At 41.4% G+C, this 22962-nt stretch overlaps 1 protein-coding gene across 3 annotated transcripts in view; it reads left to right on the top strand.

Moving 5' to 3' along the window:
• The first annotated feature begins 5567 nt into the window (after window positions 1-5567).
• Window positions 5568-22962, top strand: part of RHOBTB1 (Rho related BTB domain containing 1) — a 66622-nt gene continuing 49227 nt past the window's right edge. Inside the window, exons 1-2 of one of the 3 annotated variants that reach the window (XM_036336824.1) lie at window positions 5568-5635; window positions 8378-8428. The gene's annotated coding sequence lies outside the window, so the exon portion shown is untranslated. Of the gene's footprint in view, window positions 5636-6076; window positions 6315-8377; window positions 8429-22962 lie in introns of those variants that run through there. The other 2 variants (XM_036336823.1, XM_036336825.1) reach the window with 2 other exon arrangements.

Below are 22962 nucleotides of genomic sequence, written 5' to 3'. Positions count from 1 at the left end.
TTTCCACAAACACTATTTCATTTAGTCTCTTAACAACTTTTCAGAAAGTTATTATTCTTGTTCTCATTTCATATATGGAACTTTGAGTTGTTATAAATTAAAACTAGCACAGAATTACATGGCTAGTTAGTGGGACAGCCAAATACAATCCCATTTTTCTGTGCTTTCAACTACCATGTGTTCCCTTAATGTGTGTTTGGGGATTTTTTTTTCCCGCTTGTTTCATGAACAGAAACACAGTTCTGTGTTTGCTGTATGAAACAGTTGGTCAGGCAAGACAGCCTTAAACATGCTATGAGTCATAAATATTTTCATTTATTTTTAATTAGGTAAAACCGAAGTCTAGCATTAACACCTTTTGCAAATATTAGGAGGAAATGTAGCTTATTCCTGAAACAAATGTCCCATCACATGCAGATTTTTTCCAGTACAGAATCATGTTGTACTCTAAAAACAAAACAAACAAAACTAAAATACACATTGTGCGTGAAACTGTTTTTTCTTCTTTGTATAGATGTGAATACATGTTTTCCAATTAGTAATGCCATGCCAACAAAGCCAGACATATAACCATAAAGGCTGTTTGCCTCCCTCTTACACATGCTGAGCTAGAGCTGTGGAACACCACCATCTTGGTAAGAGAGATTTTGACAGAAAGAAGAATATACGTAGAATTGTGGAACTTGTAAAATCACATTTTTTTACAAAACTTGCCCAACCCCAACAGAAAACCTAATAAATGGATCCATACAAACCTGCAAAAATACGTTTAACATGCTATAAAAAAGGGATATTTCTTTTGTTGATTTCCAGCTCATAGACTATAACCATTGGTGCCCAGTAAATTAGAAACTCCAACGTAAAAAGTATTTTTGCCTTCATAGACCTAACAACTAAAAGCACCCAGGATTTAATGCTTCTATCTTTAAATGGATAATCTTGGAAATTCCAGGATTGAATCCATTAGATTAAGGTTAGTATTCATGTGTTCGCCTATAAATACATATAAACATCATTAAATTTATATATTTAAGATAAACTCTTTTAAGTATTTATTTTCAAAAGCTTCTCCTAGAAACTACATCAAGACTGACAGTGATAACTGAACTAAAAACCCAAGACTGGGAGTTAAAATTTCCACCTGTAGATTTTAGGTAAAGAACATCTCTTTCAGTTGATTCCCAGTTAAGAATAACAAAGATTGACCTAGCCGGTTTGGCTCCGTGGCTAGAAGAGCATAGGCCTGCGGACTGAAGGGTCCCAGGTTCGATGCCCGTCAAGGCCATATCCCCAGTAGGGGTCGTGCAGGAGGCAGCCGATCCATGATGCTCTCTCATAATTAATGTTTCTATCATCTCTCTCTCCCTCTCGCTTCCTCTCTGAAATCAATAAAAACATTAAAAAAAAAAAAGAATAACAAAGATTACCCTAGAACAGTGGACAGAAAATAGAAGCTTCAGAGATCTCGGAGCTGGCTTGAGTAATAGCACCTGAGATAAATTCCCAAGTAGTCACGTCCCAAACCCCTTGGGCTGAAGGGTTTTCACACTTTGCCAAATGAAAGACCATTAACACAGATGCATGCAACGCCTGCCTGTGGCATTTGGAAAGGAGAGGGTTCGTGGTGTGGTGGCGGGTAACCCATCTTATTGCCATTATCAACCACATGAAAGCTAGGGAAGGGGCCCCAGATGGAACGCCCCGCATCACCAGGCCCCAGAGGAGTCTGACAGCTGCGAGAAGCATCTCGTAGAGGCCCCGGGAGGTTCGGGTCATTCTCCGTTTGACCTTGAACGCTTAGCATTGATGGGCCACAGAGGAGGGTCAGCCTTACCTTCCTGCCATCATCAGCTGGAACCTTTGGGGCGCATGCTCTCCCTGGCGCGGCGGTGGGAGCTGGGGAAGCTGGCACGCGAGCTGGTTCGTACAAGGGAGTCCGCGCTACAGCGCTGCTCACGTCCAGTGCCCAGAGGCCTTGCCCTGGTCCGTGGCGCAGAAGCGTTTCTGGAAAAGGCAGACGACCCGAGCATGTGAGTCCGCACGTGGGCCATGTCCCCAGCCACTTCATCTTTAGAGGACCGCCACGGCTGTCGTGAAAGCCACCGGTTCACGCCAGGAATCCTCGCGCACCGCTGTTTTTTAGTATCTTGCAACCAGACACATCGAGTCTTAAAAATGGGCGCAAGAGTGAGCTTCAAGCGTCCCCGTCTTCAAACCCTAGTAGGAAAGAGTCTCTAGAACACCTGAAACTCGCCACCTAAGGGAGCATCCTCTTTATAGGCACAGACAGCATCCGAGGACGAAAAGACGACCACAGGGGTCTTCCTCTCCGGCGTGTGTGGGCTCCGTGTGCTGCGTTGCAGCGCTTTGGCGGCTGGAAAGGTTGTCTGCGCCTGCGCCTGTGTCTGCACCTGCGCCTGAGCATGCGCAGAAGCCAGAATGGGACTTCTGGCGCCGCCACCACGTGTTGCTGGGCTTTGGGCGTCGGTTGCCAACCACTGAAATGCAGGTTTATAAAATAATACGGAAAAGACCCTCTCTACAGGAGTCTTATGTAAGTGAGTACGTGGGTGTGCTTTACGTAACTCCCTGAGAATGTTTTCTATAAACTGATGGCAATAGAAATGTTGAACAATAGTGATTGAATTGAACTTAGTTATCTTGAGGTAGTAATTTGAAAAAATCCTATGATCTGAGAACATACTTTTTTTAAAAACTCTCAAAACTCAATAGTAAAAAAATAAACAATCCAGTTATAAAATAGGCCAAAGACACGAACAGATGTTTTAGCTAAGAGATTTGAACGGCAAATAAGCATGTGAAAGATGTTCGACATTATTAGCCTTTAGAGCAATGCAAATTAAAACCACAATAAGTCGTCCCTACAAAACTATTGAACAACTGATTTTTTTGTTTGTTTAAGTAATAATACCAAATGCCAGGGAGAATGTGAAGAAACTAAACCTCTTCTACCTTACTGGTGGGAATGTAAAATGGTACAACCACTCTGAAACACAGTTTAACAGTTGCTTAACATATGACCCAGCAATCACATTCTTGGGCATTCATCCCGAAGAAATAAAAATCTTATGCTCACACAAATACCTGTATACAAATGTTTATAGAACTATTACTCAAAGTAGCAAAATATTGGATACTACTCAAACATCCTTTAATGGGTACATAGATGAAGATACTCTGGTATAATGCCAATTTACTTAGCAATAAAAAGGAATGAGCTACTGATATATGCAATGCCTTGACTGAACCTCAGGGTATTGTGCTTGTTTTTAAAAAATCAATCTTAAAACATTATATATTGTATTCTCCCATTAATATAACAGTCTCAACGTGACAAAACTGTAGAGATGGAGGACAGATGAATGGCTGGTGGGGTAGCATGATGAAGTGCTTTTGTGATAATGGAACAGTTCTCTATATTCATTGTGGGGATTATATTTTAATCCTATGACTTTGATAACTATTTACCATAAAAGCTAGTCAAAAAGCTTTTACATCCATTTTTGCTCAGTATAATCCTGGAAGTATTTAAATATGCAGTGTTGGTTTAATTAAGCTTAAATACCCATTTTTATATTTGGTAAAATCAAATAGTATTGATTTTATTAGCAAACAACAATTTCAGTATACAGATGTGGGTTATTTTGTGGTAATAACAAGAACAGGGATAAATTCTGGAGTTCAATTTACTATTGTTCCTTTTCACTTCTTGTTGGCAAAGTAGAGACTGGTTTCTCCAACTTTTCTAGAATTGGGGCGGGGGGGGGGGTCATTTGTAAAATTTGAGAGCTACTTAGCATAATTATGGCAGCCTCTTTCTCAGATCACTGCCTTAATATGGAAGGACTTTCTAGAATAGTGACTTTTCCCTGCAATCTTAATTGCTGTTTCACCAATTATTTTTTTCCTGAAAGTTCTTCTGGTCAGTTTCCCTCAGGTTTAGGCATCAACTGGGCAATTTTGTGATGACTGTTCTTCACCCCTATGGAAGCAGCATCCTTTAGAAGGCCTCTCTGAGCCTCAGTGTCCCCTGGGTATGGAAGGCAAGCGACAACTGAATGGTAGTCTGTCAACTGGAGTCTTTGTATAGATGTCTTTTTGGGCCTAGCACCTACCTTGCTTAAGCATGCCACTTAATTTTTTAAAATTTATTATCGAGGAAATGAAAGAAACAGGAAAGGAAGGATACCAAAAAGCAGGTTAGTAATAAAATAAAGCCTTGGCACAGGCTGACCCAGGTACAAGTACAACTGTCAAAAACTCAGAAAACTACTCACTTCTGCATGCCTCAGTTGTATCATCTATAAAATGATTATGATATTAATTATATCTTCATCAGTTGTTGTAAGGATTCACTGAGCAAATACGTTTTCAACCTTCGAGCCCACTGCCTGCCACATATGATGGCTGCAATACATGCTGATTCCCATTTCTTTTGAGTTTCTACCCTAATTCTTAGCCTTGAGGATAGTTTGAAAAGATTAGGGACTGACTGATAACTCCATTTCGAAGACAGTTCAATGAGGATGGCCTAAACAAAGCAGGTTGCCTATAATACCTTTCCTTGCCCCAAATAAACAAACCATTGAATTTCACTATATCCTGGAGCCTCTGAGACATTCAGAGAGCACCGGGCAAGCCTTTGTCTCTGCAGGAAATATAAACCAGTGGGGAAGAGTAGGAATGCCCAATGGACTAGAACTCATCTGGGGACCTGGGAAGGGACAGTAAGTACTCCATCTGGGAAACTAAGAATGGTTTCCTGGAAGAAACTGAGGGACTGAGAGGTTTGCTTTTAGGAATTTTCCCAATGTTCTGTTTCTTAGGGGATATGGCAAAAGCCAGAGCCCTTGCAATAAAATATGGCTCCCTTTTCCCCAGCCCTCAATATCTCAGAACATGTTACTGGAGAACTCCTTGAGGACCAAGGACACGTTGCCATCTTTGCATACCCAGCCCTGTGTACACATCCTTCTAAATAAAGGTTTATTAAATGAATAAATCCCTTTAAGGTAGCTGAGCACATCAATAACATTGTGCCCAGGCTGGAAGTAAGGAGGTCTGGGCACACTAATTTTAGCAGGCCCTCTCAACGCTCTCCGAGGGCCCAGGCCAGCTTGGTCGTGCTCACTGTCATCTCCTTAGAACCTGACAGAGTACCTGACATACTGTAAACATTCTAAATACTTATGTGAATCCTGAAAAAAAACACCCCTGGTCCTGTCCTCAGAGGTCACAGTCAGCCTGGAAGAAGAGAGATGGACTCTCTTGGGTTTCCAAGGATTCTGATAACCCATGAGCGGCCAGAAGTCAATTTCACTTCCTCGCTCAGCCATTTGTTGATGGTTGTAAGTCACCCCCTTACTCGGGTTGGGGGCTGCCTGTGAGTCCTTAAGCCCCCTGCGGGGATCCCAAGAGCTAAGTCACCAAGGAAGGAACCCAGAGGGGGAAGCCCGACAGCACAGCACGTGCAGCCGCCCAGGGGAGGAGGAGGCTGGGCTAACGCCGCCCTTAGTCAGCAGCTGGGCTCGGTTTTGAAACAAAAGCCAATGTCCTCCCTCGGAGTCCGCGGCCGGTCAGCTGCTAGGGGAAAGAAAGCCATGCTGCCCAGCCGGTTAGTGGCCCAACTTACTTTTCCGGAGCCTGGGACCAAGGGCCAGCAATTGCACGGGAATGGGTGGGATGTTAGGGATGGGAACCGGGGCACAAAGCTCATCGACCCGCCCCTCCCCACGGCTCGGGAGAGGGGCCTGGGTCTCCCATGCTCTGCGCATGTTTGTCCTGGGCAATCCGCCTCCCAGCCCGGGCCCAGTCTGCGTAAAGCTGAGGCCCCTTGGCCACCCGCGCACCAGCGCCCAGACACACCAGGCCCTGGTTTCATGAATGAAATCCAATCGTGTGGATATAAATAGCCGCGAAGGCTGCTAACGTCACAGTGAGCGCGGCTGCCGCCACCGCGGCGGAGCTGGGTGCCGGGAGCTCTATCCGCCGAGCTGGCCCGCCCGGGAGCGGGGTGGGGGCCGGAGGAGAAGGGGAGGGCTGGGGGTGGAAAGGGGCGAACCCCTCTGTCCCCGGACTGGGAAGAGCGGCCGCGGCGGGAGGCGAGCCCGCCGGGCGAGGCAGTGCCATGCTGCCTTTGTGCAAAGTTGGGCGGCGGGCTGCACGCCGCGCGCAGGGGCCCCGCACACCCGCGACCGCGCGCAGTCGTGGCTGCTGCTGAGTGACGGGGGGGCCCCCCCCGCTCCCCCCAGCCCTTGAAGGCGGAGAGAGCTCGCGTCTCGCTCGGCTTCAGGGTAGGTTCTGTGTTGTGAGTGCGCTAAGGTACGAAACTTCTCGGAGCAGCCGCCGCGCAGCCCCCACCGCCCCCGGCCCCGGCGGGTGGCGTGCGGGGGTCCCCGGGCCGCGCCACGCGGTAAGCCGCGTCCCAAGAGAGAGTTGTGGGACCGAGATGCCAGAGGAGCCGCCCTCGTTTCTCCGCGAGGCCGGGAACCCTCACAAACGAGAGATTTCTAGGAGCGCCCGCACAGCCGCACCCCTAACTTGGAGCTGAGAAAATGAACAACAGGCACCCTTAGAAGGCTGGCTGCGCCAGGGAGGGGGTGGTGCCGCGCCGACAGGAGGGCTCTTTTCCTTGGAAGGACAGTGGTGGGGAGCCAGAGGTCCCGAGAGGGGGATATGCTTGCCCTTTTGGCGCTTGCACCCCCATGAGAGTTGACGGGTCAGCCCACAGTTTGGCACTCCCCACCCCCCAACCCCCTGTCGATGGAGTCTGTTGTGAGTTGCTGTGACAACAGTGGAGCTGCCATGAGGGGCTTTCAAAACCTCTTACCTTGTCTCCCTGTGCTCAGCTTTCGGGGAGAACAATGGGGGTGGGGTGGGGGGGGGGGGGGAGTGTGCAGACAAGGGAACCCAACCTCCTCTCCAAAGAAAGAAATGAGAGGAAGGCACAGCGATGTAAAAATACATCATTAGATCCTACTGTTAGCTGTGCCGTGTCTACCCCCAGCAGTATCAAACATCTCAACTGAGGAGCAATGTCAATATTTAGACTTGGACAAGCCAGAAAGTTAGAAGGGAGCGCCAAACACAGGGTTTTGACTTGGCTTTGCACGTCAGCCCACAAGCTGTGCCTTTCGAGCTGACTGTACACATTTACTGGGGGGAAATGCATGAAGGTTGATATATACACAAAGGCACCCAGACCTTCAGGTCTCAGAAGACCAAGACTCGCCTTGACTTTGAACTTCACCCAACCTGGGCTGTTCGCACAGTTCCGTTGGACCCCAGCCAGATGCTCAACCTGAGGTTTCTCTAGTTTGGGGCTCTCCCACCCCCAACCAGGCTGTGTTGCATATTCTACACTGAACTGTGCATCCTCTCTAAACTGCAAAGATGTTATCAGTAGTTTGTATACCTTCTCTCACTAACAGCAGATATAAATAGCCAATAGTCTGTTTTTGTTTGATCTCAGACAAGCTCTAGGCTTTCCAAACATACACTATGTTTACAAAAAACTCTTTATAAATTTGGAATTATATTTAGTTTCCAATAACTTTGTAGTTGCTGAAGAGAGTCTCTAGTTGCTAGAAAATAAACAAGAGTTCTTTTCAGTGTAAATAACGTCTGCATATTGCTCTGCAGGTGGAGTGGGCAGTAAATTATTACATTAAACAAGGTTTCCTCTGAGATTCCTGGATCATATTTGGACATTAGTGGGAAAGGGTTTAACCAGTCCAATCCAATGCAGAAGACTGAAAAATAATTAGGAAGCACTAAAATCACAGCCAGTATTCTTCTAAACTTGCCCATTGGTTGTTATTGTCCAGAATTTTGAATGTAGTGTAAATTGAAGTACAAAAGTCTGTGTGTGATCAAGAGGTGGAAATAGAAACACAGGTAGTTTAATGTCATTGGCTCAATAACACAACTTATTAACTGTTCAAATGTAGTTTAATAGAAAAAAAGAACTTTTCTTATGATAATATTATCTTAAAAATGTTATTTTTGAGGAATAGCATGTCTGCCTTTAGGACTTTTGTATTGTAAAATGTCTGTAAGCTTTTCCTTGTTCCTATCCTTGGGTTTGTGGCCAAATGCTTTTTTTGTAACATACCCAGTGTTCAGAAATATATTTTAACAAATGCTACAAAATGTTATCCTAGCTATTTTAGGATAACATTTCTTTGACCCAAAGAAATGCTACTTTAACACTGGCACCTAGCAAAAGTAAAGCAGATTCTGCCCATTTGGGGGGCGGGGCGGGGGGAGAAAACAACATATGTTGAAAATTTTGGTAGCTTTTCATGTGCTCCTGGCAAGCAGTAGGATTTATACAGTATTTCTCTCTTTTATGTAGGTAAGTCCAGCTGTAAGCAGAGTGTTTTGTTCTTCACATCCAGCAAGCCAGGTTAGTGTCTTTGTACAAACCCGTGACCACAGATTACATCTTGTGTCTAATTCTGAGTGTACATTTGAGGACAGGTTTCTTAGTCAATTTGTCTTACAACAATTTGTCTTTGTCATTTTTTAATGGAATAATTTATTAACATAACTTCAATGATTATTAAAATTATTCTATTTACTCTGTGAATAAAATGGACCTTGAATCAATTTGTCCTTTATAAGACTTTTTTTATTTGGGGTGGGGGGGATAAAAGTGGTGCCTGAGTAGCTGAGGATAATGAAGATCTAGGTGCTTGATAAATAAGGTTTTACTTCTATTCTAATCTTAGCACTCTAGAGCTGGAAGAAACCTGATAAAATAATAGTTGGCATTTTTTAACATGAACCAAAGTTAAGGTAAGATACTGCATTCTTTGCATTTATGTTCTCATTCTGCATCTAAAAAACTCCCCGTGATGTGGAATTACTCTCTTGATCCCCAAACAACAGGTGAGGAATTGGAAACTAAGAGGTTAGATAATTTCAATTCCTAGTTCTAGGCAATGGAAAAAAAATAGAATTGATTTTAAAAAATTAAAAAAAGTTCTATCTTACTCTAACACTTAATTCTCTAGTTGAAAAAATTGTTCTCCAATAGGGAAACTGGGGCCAAGAAAAGTTAAGTGACTTGCCCAATATAACTTGGTAATTACAGCTCATATCATACAGCTGTTACAAAATAAATCAATTCCATTTTCTAGAATCTAGAGTAAAACGGTGGAATAATAGGTATTCATGTCTGCTTTCTGGCATGGGACTGTCAAAGATCTAAGTAAGTTTTTATCATGAGATCTCTGGTCTTAAGGATCTTACCAACAAGTAAGATTGTAAACATTCATGTATTTAAAAAATTAGGAATGAATCAAGAACATGTATACCAAAAGGCCAAATGGGGGGTCATTGGTACATTGACAAGTTCAACATTTTCCACTCTGTGGGATTACTTTGTCATTGGGGGGAAAATATCCAGTACATGTTTTGTATGGATAGATGACAAGTGGGTGAAAGTTTAGGAAAAGATAGAATGTAAAATTTCAACCGAACAGGGAGAGATTTTGCAGTCATCTAGAAACACTAAATTACACTATCTCAGACTCAAAGGTGATACTGCTTCAAAAGCATTGTAAAAAAAATAGGCAGTTTCATCTCATTACAGTGGGGCCTTGACTTACGAGTTTAATTCATTCCAAGACTGAGCTCTTTAAGGAGCTTGTTAACTCAAATTACTCTATCAACTCAATGCAAAAAATCAGCTGGGCCAAAGCCGGTTTGGCTCAGCGGATAGAGCGTCGGCCTGCGGACTGAAAGGTCCCAGGTTCGATTCCGGTCAAGGGCATGTACCTGGGTTGCAGGCACTTCCCCAGTGGGGGATGTGCAGGAGGCAGCTGATCGATGTTTCTCTCTCATCGATGTTTCTAACTCTCTATCTCTCTCCCTTCCTCTCTGTAAAAAATCAATAAAATATATTAAAAAAAAAAAAAATCAGCTGGTATCTCAAAAAACTCGTTAGTCGGGACACTCTTAAGTCAAGGCCCCACTGTACTTGGAGGCCTCACTTGGGCTTCATGGAATGGGATTGGTTTAGAAATTCAGGTGACTTGAATCTGATTTTTGTGTTTGAATCTGCATAGCATCTTTGAGAAAGCATTGCAATTTGGCATGTTGCTTGCAAGTATTGTATTCCTTTTGGAATTTCAGTTTGTCTGAAATATGCCATGTAATGGATTTGGATACATAATAGATAAATCCCAACTAAAGTCCTGAAAATAGCCAATATTTATAGATTAAGTAAGACATTTTTAGTTTTTGCCTAGGTTGATAGTCTTCTCTTCCCCACTCTTCCCTACTTTTTGAAAAATCATTGGTTACAGTTGTTAATCCTTTTAGATAGGGGTAATAAAAGAAATGGAAACAAATTACTAAAGAAAACCTTAATATATCATCTTTTATTAAAGTATTGATATTACCAACTCAAGCTAATAGCCCTAAAAGCTTATAAGTTAAGATATCCTTTTAAGCATTTAAGGTGTGGTTAAAGATGTTCCATAACAGCTTTGTCCTATAAAAGTTGTTATATAGTGTATCATTACAAAATAGATCATAAGAGCATTATTATACTGGGAAGATCCCATTACAGGTTGAGACCTCAGCATCAACTGACATTTGGTCATAGCAACTACAAATCTATAATTACTTCAAGAGTAAAATTATGCTCTGAATCATATAGTGTTAGTACCGCAAGAGATGGCTAGAATTTGTGCGATATCTCTAATGATAATTTAATTAGCAATCATTTTTTGTTTGTTTTTGTTTTGTCTTAACTTCAGAAAGCTTTAGTTAATGTGCTTGACTTATCTCAAAACATGGCTGAAAACATTTGAAATTTTACTATTTTTTTGTTCAGAAAATGTTCTTGTATAAAACAGAATAATTTTTTAAAATCATTTTGTTCTCCCTTTTAGAAAATAGGCAGTTCAATTTCATTATTTGGAGGCCTCACTTGGGCTTCATGTAATGGGGTTGGTTCAAAGAATTCAGGTGATTTGAATGTGATTCTTCTGTTCATCTTCTTTTCTCCATCCAAGCTTTGACCAACCTCCCAACACCAAAACAAAACTTGGAGAAAGAAGAAAAAATAAGTCACAAAAAGTAGTGTATGTAGAAAAGGATAGAAAGTGGTAGTGTGGGAGTAGTGGAGCAGGAGATGAGGGAAGGGAAAGCTTTGATGGGGTGGTCCAGAGACAGGCACTCAAGTGGATGGGGTGTGTGTAGATTGGTTATTTATATGTCAGCATGAGAATTGTTTGGTTTTTTATGATCTAAACAAAGTGAATCACCTCCTCCTCTTCCTAGAATCTTTTGTTCCTGTGCACATAGGGCAGAAATTGGACAATGGACAAATAAGACACTGAAATGAAATGTGGGTATAACAGTACTCTTTCCAAATGTCCAAGAACACTCTGGTCTTCAAATACTTTGAGAAGGTTTTATCCACTAAGAGGTGAATTAGAACATTTTGTTTTTTTTTAAAAAAAGAAAGAGATGCTAAAAGGTCCAGAAGGAGCAATTATGTTTTTCTATTCTGCACCTGAGTTAATTTATTGCACAGACATGGTTCATGATAAGTTCCCAGTGCTAATGAGTTTACCATCTCAGGTTTCATTTCACTGGAAAATTTCCTTTGAATTGTTACCCAACCATAGTTCCAATCCCTGATGATCTGGAATAACAGTACTAGTTATACTCCTACTAGATGCCAGGCACTTTACTACATTACAACTCAGGTTCTGTAAATTTCAATCTACAGAAGCAAAAAATGGAACTCAGATATGTTAAGTCAAAGAGCTAATAGGAGGTAGAGCTTGGATTTGCACTCAGATCTAAGAACTTGAATATATATTTATTTTTAAAGAACACCTAGAAATAAAAACAAAACTTTAAATCATTTTATTCCAGGTTACTCTTGCCAATGGTAGCGTATGGGAGTAAATAATTATTCTTATGTGATTTTTTTTTAATTTAATGTAATTTGAATCACATGAGAGGTTTTTCTCAACACATTTGTTAACACTTCAGGTCATTTCTAATATATTTTGATGGAAGTTTATATCTTAAATAGTTGAGTCATAGAGGGTTGAATCATGGATCCAGAAAAGTTCTTAAGGATACTTAATCCAACCTCATGTAGGTGAAAAAAAAACTGCCATCTAGAGAAGTGGTATAACTTACCCACTCTCATAGTTAATAAGTGACACATCTGGAACAGAACCCAGGCTTCTAAGTCCCAGCCCAGGGCTCAGTTCTATTATATAACACTTCCAGAAAAATGCCAAGTCTTCCAAACCCTCCAGCTTAGCCAGAATTACAGCTATCAGTATGATATACATCTGAAACCTAAGATACATCCAGAAATGGGTGATAAAGATATGTTGTGTTCTAGGAGATGCCTTACTTATCTTCATTAACTCCAATATAGAAAAAACCCTTTCCTCTTATTCACAAGATAACAACCCCATACTCTGATTCCTGCCAGCTGTCTTTGTTGAGCAATCTGTGTTAATTAAGTAAGGAGCTATTTAATTTTGTCTGTGGAGCTCCAGATTTTTATTTACTATATGACATGGCTGAAATACTTCCTTGGACCGCATTTTGCTAGTCTGTAAAATGGGGACCATATCACCTCCTCTAAAGGCTTATGAAGATATTAGGAAATTGCACATGTCGAGCACATAGTAGGTGTCCAGTAAGGGTTAGTTCTCTTCTTAGCCTTCCTAGATTATTTCAAGGGAAAATGTTATAACACATTAGGGCAGTGATATCATTTTACCCCTAAATGTACTAAAGTCATTTGAATTCTGATATCACAAGGACGGTTGTAGTAACCCTTTTTCTTGGGTAAAAACAGGCAAGATGGTCTCTCTGGGTACCAGTGGCCCAGTCGCAATTACATTTGATTTGTTTTCTTCACATTCTAGGGTTGCCAGAGTTTACCTGAATTATTTTACTGTTCCGGTTTCTGCTGCAACTAATCCCAAGTTCCCCTTGGAGATTTGTGGCTCGCATTTCCTTCCAGACACTGTTTAAGTAGCTAACGTGTTTTCCCATAGACCTGTGCAGCTTGAAGCAACTACAATATTTTCAACCAAATAGCTAAGAAATATTTCCAGAGAATATTATGGCCAGTAGAACATTTTTGCTTTCAATTTCAAAATATGTGACACTTTCCTACCACTGTCATTTCAATTAACTTGAGCACTGACTGTTGTCTGTGCACTGGCCCTCTCTTTTCTTCCTGTCCTGTGTTGCTGACTGAGATATTGATAGGAAAAGCATGAGCACTACAATTTCCCCCTTTCGCCCTCAGCACTTGATGACTACCCTGGCCTAAATTACATCTCTGGGAAGTGTTTCATCACACTCCTCTCCCAGCTGCCACACTTTGTCCTGTGGCACTTGCTGCCCTGCTTTGAAATTTTGGAACCAAGTCTAGGGAAACATGTCCTATCCATCATGTACATGGAGAAAAGCTACTATTGCGATTTTTTTCTCTGTCTTTTACATTTTTTCTCCTTCTTAAATTAATAATCCAAGTGGCCTAGAATAGCCTTTATTTTCCTAGTGGCACAGTTTCCCTTTCAATATTTGACAAATGTATATTGCAAGATATAGGTCCTTTTCTTCTGGCTTATGGGCAGCAATTGTGTATTTTCCCCAGGGCTGTGAAGTGGTTAGACTGATTTTAGATGCTTAAAGATCACTAATCGCTAGATTGTCTCTAACCTTATTACTAATCTCAAATTGGTTATATCAATTTCAGTTCATACCAATGAGTTTATTTTTAAAACTAGAGGCCCAGTGCACAAAATTCATGCAAGAGTAGGCCTTCCTTCCCCTGGGTGCTGGCACCAGCTTCTCTCTGGCACCCAGGACCCTGGCTTCCCTCGCAGCCCCAGCTTCATCCAGAAGGTCGTCTGGAAGGACATCAGAAGGATGTCCTGTCTAATTAGCATATTATGCTTTTATTATTATAGATCAGTGATGGCGAACCTATGACACACGTGTCAGAGGTGACACACGAACTCATTTTTTTGGTTGACTTTTCGTTGTTAAATAGAATTTAAATATATAAAATAAATATCAAAAATATAAATCTTTGTTTTACTATGGTTGCAAAGATCAAAAAATTTCTATATGTGACACGGCACCCAGAGTTAAGTTAGGGTTTTTCAAAAGGTTCGCCATCACTGTTATAGATAGTGCTTCTCAAACTTGTCAGTATACAGATCACCTGGGCACCTTGATAAAAATGCAGATTCTGATTCAGGAGTTCTGGGGGTTAAACCCAAGGTTAATCTCACAAGCTTCCCATTGATGCCAGTGCTATGGGTGTGGGAACCACAGGTTGAATAGTGAGACTCTAAAGTATAATCGTTACTATAACTTATGCCAAAACTCATTGCATACAGGCCCTACAACTCCCACCTTATTTTGTTTGCTTGTTTCTTAAATCATAATAGAGAGTCATGGAATCTTAAACATGGGAGGAATGTAGACAGAGGTGTGCCGGTAAATCAACCAGCTCTCTGGGGGAAAAATGCATTTATGTGCATACATAAGTTGATGATAAATTTTACTGACATAAAGAATGTGTGTAGCATACAATTACAAATAATAATAAAATATACAATACTCTTTATTGTAAATTCCATATAGCCCATTGGGTTTCACAGAATGTTCGTTGGTTTTTGTAGAACACTTCTATCCAAAGCCTACCTAGGATACAATTGATGAAAAGGTGTAATTCCCATATAAATGTTGGCTGATAGTTTTCTTTAAGTTGATGAGTAAAACAAAGTTAAAATAACAAAGACATATGTCAGAACTGCATACATTCATTAAAAATATGAATGACGTGAGAAACTAAGATGGCGGCATAGGTAAACACCGGGAAATTGCCGCCTCACACAACAATTGAAAATTACCGCAAAGGACAGAGCAAACATCATCCAGAACAACAGGAAGGCTGGCTGAGTGTAAATTCTACAACTAGAAGGAAAGAAAAACACGCTGAGAGCCAGAGGCGCTGCAGAGGTGAAGTGCAGAGGTACAAGTGCAGAGGTACGGCCGGCTCGCGAGTGCACGCGAGTAAAGGGGGTGCCACCTGAGGACGCGGCTGTCTTTTTGAATCACAAACTCCCGACTGCTCTGAACTCCGGTTCCGGGAAGTCTCTGGGGACCCAGGACTCATACGGGGAGAAGCTGGTCTGTCCGGCAGCGGGTGAACTTGAAGGCGGCTTTCCCTCAGAGGTGCTTGCAGCAATTAGCGGGTCACCGAGACTCGCGACTCCAGGCGGAGAATCAGCCATAGCTCCTTGATCCGCCCTTTGATTCCCTGAGACCCCACCCCGCCCCACCCAGGCTGCGGCAGAGGCTTTTGCATGTGAATGTACCTAACTGCAGCCCAGCCAGGCAGACCCGGAACTTCCAAGAGAAGGCCCAAGGCCCCGCAGCGGCTTGCATTGCTTCACAGCTGAGCCTCTTCGTGGCTCCTGCTGTGTGGCCTCAGGCAGAGGCTGAATTAGCACCTCCTTAGATCCAGGAGCCCCTGTACCCAGTGGTCAGAGGGGGACCATCCAGATTGCAACTCCTCAGATCCATAAGGGACACACTCAGGGAGCAGACTCAGTGAGCACCAAAGCCCCACTGAAGCAAGTCTTGCCCCAGAAGGGTGTCTTCAGCACAGAAGTTCTCCCACTTTAGACACAGCTGATTCTCACAGCCAATTGGCCTGGAGGTCAATTCCTTCCAGTGATCCTACAACAACCAAGGCACCAAGAGTGCACCAAGAGTGCCCACCCTAGGTAACTGGGGAGGCTGAGCTACTGGGCCCTACAGGACACCTGGCGTGCAGGGCCACTCTATCAACACAGGGAAGCTGCCAAAATGCGGAGACAAAGAAACAGGTCACAAATGGCAGAAATGGAGGAAAGCAAACGATTGGATATAGAATTCAAGGCCACGTTTATAAGGTTTTTCAAGAATTTTATGGAAACCGCCGATAAATTTAATGAATCCCTCAATAAGTATAGTGAGACCATGGAGGACATGAAAAAGGACCAACTAGAAATTAAGCATACACTGACTGAAATAAAGAATAATTTACAGAGAGCCAGCAGCAGACAAGAGGATCCCAAGAATCAAGTCAAAGATTTGAAATACAAAGAAACAAAAAATACCCAACCGAAAAAGAAAAAAGAAAAGAGATTCCAAAAATATGAAGATAGTGTAAGGAACCTCTGGGACAACTTCAAGCGTACCAACATCAGAATTATAGGGGTACCAGAAGGAGAGAGAGGGCAAGATATTGAAAACCTTTTTGAAGAAATAATGACAGAAAACTTCCCCTACCTGGTGAAAGAAATGGACTTACAAGTCCAGGAAGCGCAGAGAACCCCAAACAAAAGGAATCCAAAGAGGACCACACCAAGACACATCATAATTAAAATGCCAAGAGCAAAAGATAAAGAGAGAATCTTAAAAGCAGCAAGAGAAAGACAGTCAGTTACCTACAAGGGAGTACCCATACGACTGTCAGCTGATTTCTCAACAGAAACCATGCAGGCCAGAAGAGAGTGGCAAGAAATATTCAAAGTGATGAATAGCAAGAACCTGCAACCAAGATTACTTTATCCAGCAAAGCTATCATTCAGAATAGAAGGTCAGATAAAGAACTTCACAGATAAGAAAAAGCTAAAGGAGTTCATCACCACCAAACCAGCATTATATGAAATGCTGAAAGGTATTCTTTAAGAAGAGGAAGAAGAAAAAGGAACTCTTACCATTTGCCACAGCATGGATGGAACTGGAGAGCGGATAAATACCACATGATCTCACTCATTTGTGGAATATAATGAACAACATAAACTGATGAACAAGGACTGATCCAGAAATGGAGAGGCATTGATTGGACTGTCGGGACTTGGAGGGAAGGTAGGGGAGGGTGGGGGTAAGGGGGAAAGATCAACCAAAGGACTTATATGCAAGCATATAGGCCTAATCAATGGACATGGACAACGGCGGGGTGAGGGCATGAGTGGGGGGGGGGGGGGTAGAGGATAACGTGGGGACAAGGACACATATGTAATATCTTAATCAATAAAAAATATATTAAAAAAAATATGAATGACTTCTTTGCTGAACCAGATAATAGCTTTTATATACCATAAGGATATTTCCTTAAATGTACTATTCACGATGTAGCAGCTACACATATAACACATTTTTAAATTTAGTATCTATTATTAACATCTTTAAAATCATTTTCTTAAGACAGTCAACAGACCAGTAAAGCTATTGTGTAGTGGTTGCTAACTTCTGTGGTGTAAATACTCCCACCATAGCCACTTTCATGCTATCATTCTGACTGAGCATGGAGTTGGGGAGAGATGGGACAGTAGCACACCACTATATAGTATTTCCACCATGCAGATAAAATGGGCATAAATAACGACAAAAATATAGATAACAGTAAAATAATGAGTTTTGAGTATTTCGTACCTTTAGTACATTTTATTTAATCAAAACTTTACATAGTGTAATTCTTAATACCGACCCTATTTTAACAGGCTTACAAAAATCCTAAAAATGTAACTGGTTCTCATGAGCTAACAGGGACTGGCTCCAGCACACCACTGGATGTAGACCATTGGTCCAGTGATTCTCAACCTTGACTGCACATTGGAACATTCCAGGAAAAATATAACCAACCATCTTAGTAGATCTGCAGTGGGGCCCAGGAATCTGAATGTAAAACATTTTATTGAAGTGTATCTCATTTCAAGAAAAATATACATATCATAAGTATATAACTTAAAGAATTTTCACCATCTGAGCACACCCACATAACTGGCACCTACATACAGAAATAGGACATCACCACCAAGAAGGCTTTCTTAAACTCTTATCCAGTCACAACCCAATGGAGGTAAGCACTGTCTTGATTTCTAATACGGTAGATTAGTTTTGCCTGATTTTGTGCTTTTATAAAAACAAAATCTCTTTTGTGTCAGGATTTCCTCTCCCTCAATATTGCATTTGTGAGATGTAGCCACAATTCATCCATTTTTAGTGCTGTGTAATACTTCATTGTATAAATAGACCTCAATTTCTGATTTATTTATTATTTATTCTACCATTGTTGAGTTGTTTCAAGTTGTTGGCTATTATGAATAATGCTGCCAAGAACATTCATGTAAAGGCAGCAGCAGTATTTAAAACAAAACAAATTCTCCCAGTGGTTCTAATGAGCAGCCAGTCTCTTGACCAACATCTCTATACTTCCTCTCCTTTTATTTCGCATTAGAGGCCCGGTACATGAATTCGTGCACAGGTGCGGTCCATCGGCCTGGTCAGCAATTGAAGCCTATCAGGAGGCCGTCCAGCCGGGGGGAGGGACCACAGGAGGTTGGCCTGCCAGCCCCCCCCCCCCCCAACCCCTGGTCGGGCCCAGGGGGAGGAATCATGGAAGGTTGGCCAACAGTGGGGGGAGGGAAGGGGCCAAGTGAGGTTGGCCAGCAGGGGGTTGGGGGGGCAGGGCTGCAGGAGGTTGGCCAGGGAGGGGGAGGGACCGAGGGAGGTTGGCTATGGGAGAGCACTGACCACCAGGGGGAAGCTCCTGCATTGAGCATATGCCCCCCTGGTGGTAAGTGCGCATCATAGTGACTGGTCAACCAGTGGTTCTGGTAGTTCCGGTCATTTGGTCCTAATGGTCACTTAGCCTTTTATATATATATATATAGATGTAGTATGACCAAGGCCATTGATTCTTTTGCATAAATGTACTTTTAGTACCATAAGCCAGGAAGCTATGCTTCCTTTCAGTACAGTGTGTTCTCCTAGCTCTTTTCATATAGGTTCACTAACTCCCCCTTTTATCAAGACATCTGCTGTTGTGCACTCTGATTGGAGATGAGATTGGGCCTCACATCAATAGCATGGAGGAGTAATAAATATGGTGGCGAGGCACCAGAGCTAAATTTGGCAGGTGATCATTAAGGATCCTAGAAAGAGGTTTCAAGGAAAGGAAATTGTTTCCTTTTGTGTATACCAGCATTAAACACAAGTCAACAGGGAACCCTTAGAATATTTCAAATTTTAAAAAATCCACTTATTTGCAGTAGAACAAGGACTCTCTTCTGAAAGAGAATTGAAATCTCTCAAAGTCAGATGACTTGATGTGAAAAGATTGGAGAAGGGAGTGATCCCTTTGTCTTATTTCTACCCCTGTGTTTAGCAGGTGTATCCTTGTCGCATTATTCTAGGCTAGGTGGCTGTGGAGTTTTCTTGTTTGGGCCTATTGATATTTTAGAGTCTTCTTTGACATAAGTCAAAGGAGCTGAATGATGCCAAGCTCCAAAGTGATATTGATGACGAGTGGGATGTCTGCTCAGAGCTGAAAGAACGTTTTCAGGAGTGATAGGGCTGTTCTTATTCTATGAAATGCACTTCACATAAAGCTCTCAAGGTATTCAGAGAGGTCAAGAGTAGACATTAATTCCATATAAAGAAGAAGAATATTTTAGTCCCTGGTTTTCCTACTTTCCCATCTCATTTGTTTGCAAATTTCTTGTTATAAAAGAATTCATGTCCAGTATAGAAAAGATGGAATATATAGATAAGAAAAAAATAAATTATAATAGTAGTTGGCACTCATATTTTAATGTATCTCTATCCCAAATGTTTTTGTTGATATTTAGGCACATAATTTTTAAGGAATGGTGTTACTCTGTCAATACTTTTATGATCTTTTCTTTAAAGATTTCCCATGAGTATCTAACTACTGGAGGCCTGATGCATGAGATTCATGCACTTGTGGGGGGGGAGGAGGATCCTTCAGCCCAGCCTGCACCCTCTCATAGTCCAGGAGCCCTCAGGGTATGTCTGACTGCCGGCTTAGGCCAGCAGTCAGACATCCTGAGTGCTGCTGTGGAGGTGGGAGAGGCTCCTGCCACCACCGCTGTGCTCTCCAGCCGTGAGCCATGAGCCTGGCTTCTGGCTGAGCAGTGCTCCCCCTGTGGGAATGCACTGACCACCAGGGGACAGCTCCTTCATTGAGCATCTGCCCACTGGTGGTCAGTGCGTGTCATAGAGACCGGTCATTCTGCCACTTGGTTGACTTGCATATTACCCTTTTATTATATAGGATAACAATAAATGTACTCTTATAACATATTTTTGGTGGCTATATACTCTCCCATTGTATGGACATTTATTGGTGGTGTTTTTTAACCAATCCCCTATAGTTGTATTTCTGAAATTGTTTTCAATATTTTATTTCCACAAATAGTGACATGATGTGCATACATTTAGTGGAATTTTTTTATATGCCCTAATTATGCTTTTAGGAATAAAGTCTTATAACTGATGAAAGTTATGGACATTTTTAAGTCTTTAGAGTGCCAGTTGCATTCCTGAATAATGGTTCCATCTTACATTCCCACAAATAGTGCCTCATCCTGCTTTTAAAAATGTGCAATCTTTCATGTAATAACTCCTTACCAAGAGTTGAAAGGTATAGGAACATGATCTGAAAATACTAGCTAGAATCTACACAATGATATCAGCCAATAACCTTAAATAAAATAAGAGATTTTAAAGAGTCTGGATTTTGTCCACCAGCACTTTTATATTTATGCTCTAACTTTGCTAGGAAATCCTAAAGGGATCAAAACAGTTTTCTTCATTTGCTTCAATCAGAGCATAACCTAATCCTAACTGTCATATTATAGTCTCATAAATGATTAAATGCAATTGTTTGATTGTCATCATATCTGAAGGTTTCACAACAAGTGGTCTCTTGGTACTTCAAAAGCTGACCCAGTGACATCTTTAGAGAATGCTTTCAGTGAAAAAGTAGCTGCAGAACACTATAGAGACTTTTATTCATTAGGATGGATTTTTAAGCATGTCTTCTCAACAGATTGGATATTAGCTTTCTCAAACAAGCACATACAACTTTGACTGTTTAAAGGCTTGACCAATATTTTATTTTTTTAAATTTTTTTAAAATCGTTTTATTGCTTAAAGTATTACAAAGAGTATTACGTATGTCTCCTTTTGTTCCCGACCTTGACAATCCCCTGGCCTCCCCTACCCCCCAGTGTCTTATGTCCATTAGTTATGCTTATATGCATGCATAGAAGTCCTTCGGTTGATCTTTTACCCCGCCCCCCAACTCTCCCCGGCCTTCCCACTGTAGTTTGACAGTCTGTTTGAGGCTGCTCTGCCTCTGTATCTATTTTTGTTCATAAGTTTATAATGGTCTTTATTATCAATAAATGAGTGAGATCATGTGGTATTTTTCCTTCATTGATTGGCTTATTTGACTTAGCATAACGCTCTCCAGTTCCATCCAAGCTGTTGCAAATGGTAAGAATTCCTTCTTTTTTACAGCAGCATAGTATTCCATTGTGTAGATGTACCACAGTTTTCTAATCCATTCATCTACTGATGGGCACTTAGGCTGTTTCCAAATCTTAGCTATGGTGAATTGTGCTGCTATGAACATAGGGGTGCATATATCCTTTCTGATTGGTGTTTCTGTTTTCTTGGGATATATTCCTAGAAGTGGGATCACTGAGTCAAATGGGAGTTCCATTTCTAGTTTTTTTGAGGAAACTCCATACTGTCTTCCATAGTGGCTGCACCACCAGCAGTGCACGAGTGTTCCTTTTTCTCCACATCCTCTCCAGCACTTGTCGTTTGTTGATTTGTTGATGATAGCCATTCTGACAGGTGTGAGATGGTACCTCATTGTTGTTTTGATTTGCATCTCTCGGATGACTAGTGACTTTGAGCATGTTTTCATATGTCTCTTGGCTTTCTGAATGTCCTCTTTTTAAAAGTGTCTATTTAGGTCCTTTGCCCATTTTTTGATTGGATTGTTTATCTTCCTTTTGTTAAGTTGTACGAGTTCCCTATAAATGTTGGAGATTAAACCCTTATCGGTGATAACATTGGCAAATATGTCCTCCCATGCAGTGGGCTTTCTTATTGTTTTGTCGATGGTTTCTTTTGCTGTGCAGAAGCTTTTTATTTTGATGTAGTCCCATTTGTTTATTTTCTCCTTTAATTCTTGATAAAGCTTCCTGATTCAGCCCTTAGCAAAAGCTCACCAACATGAGAACCACATGCCCTTCAAAATCAATGTGTAGGGTCTTTTGTTGCTATTTCAACTTTAAAGAATTATTGAAGTATACCATACATAGCAAAATGTGTAAATGTCACAAGTGTATGGTTTTAATGAAATTTTGCAAGTGAAACCTACCTATGTAACCAGCACCTAGATCAAGACCACGAGCATCCCGCTTCTGCTCACCACCCCACTGCACCCTCAGTGTGTTTGAAGTGCTTCATATTTTATGTCCAGGGTCATTTATTTATAGAATTTGATTTTTCACTGAACTCTTACTTTATATGAGCTAGTTCCAGTCAGCTTTGCTCAAGCTTATCTCCCATATAACTAAAAATATATAAGACTCTGCCTTTGCAAGTAAAGATTATAACATGAATTCACATACTGAGTGTGTATCAACAAGTGTTTGTGATTTGCAGCTACACAAATATATATACAGTGTGCATACAAACAAGTTAGGAACTTCTTTCTTCTTAAAGCTGAAGTATACTATGTAGATCCATGCTTAAAATATCTTATTTGATTGCACAGAATAGTACATGTACTATGTTTCCAAATAATTTCTTAAAATTGCTCGTTTTACTACCGTAATTTTCTCTTTGAACATTCAAAATTTTAAAGCCAAGAATGTTTCATCTTCTGTTTAAGATAGAACTGTATGTATGTGTCCTGGGTGTCTACACCTGTCTCTTTATATTGTTTAATTTTTGTCTGATTATCAGCAAGATATCATTTAGATTCCCATGTTATTTTTAGTTGAGAGCTTGAGTCAGAAAGAAAACCTATTTCACAGGCTCACTATGCTT

The sequence above is a fragment of the Myotis myotis genome, unplaced genomic scaffold, assembly GCF_014108235.1.
Source record: "Myotis myotis isolate mMyoMyo1 unplaced genomic scaffold, mMyoMyo1.p scaffold_m19_p_15, whole genome shotgun sequence".
Lineage (NCBI taxonomy): Eukaryota > Metazoa > Chordata > Mammalia > Chiroptera > Vespertilionidae > Myotis > Myotis myotis.
This window is presented reverse-complemented; position numbering and strand designations above follow the sequence as displayed.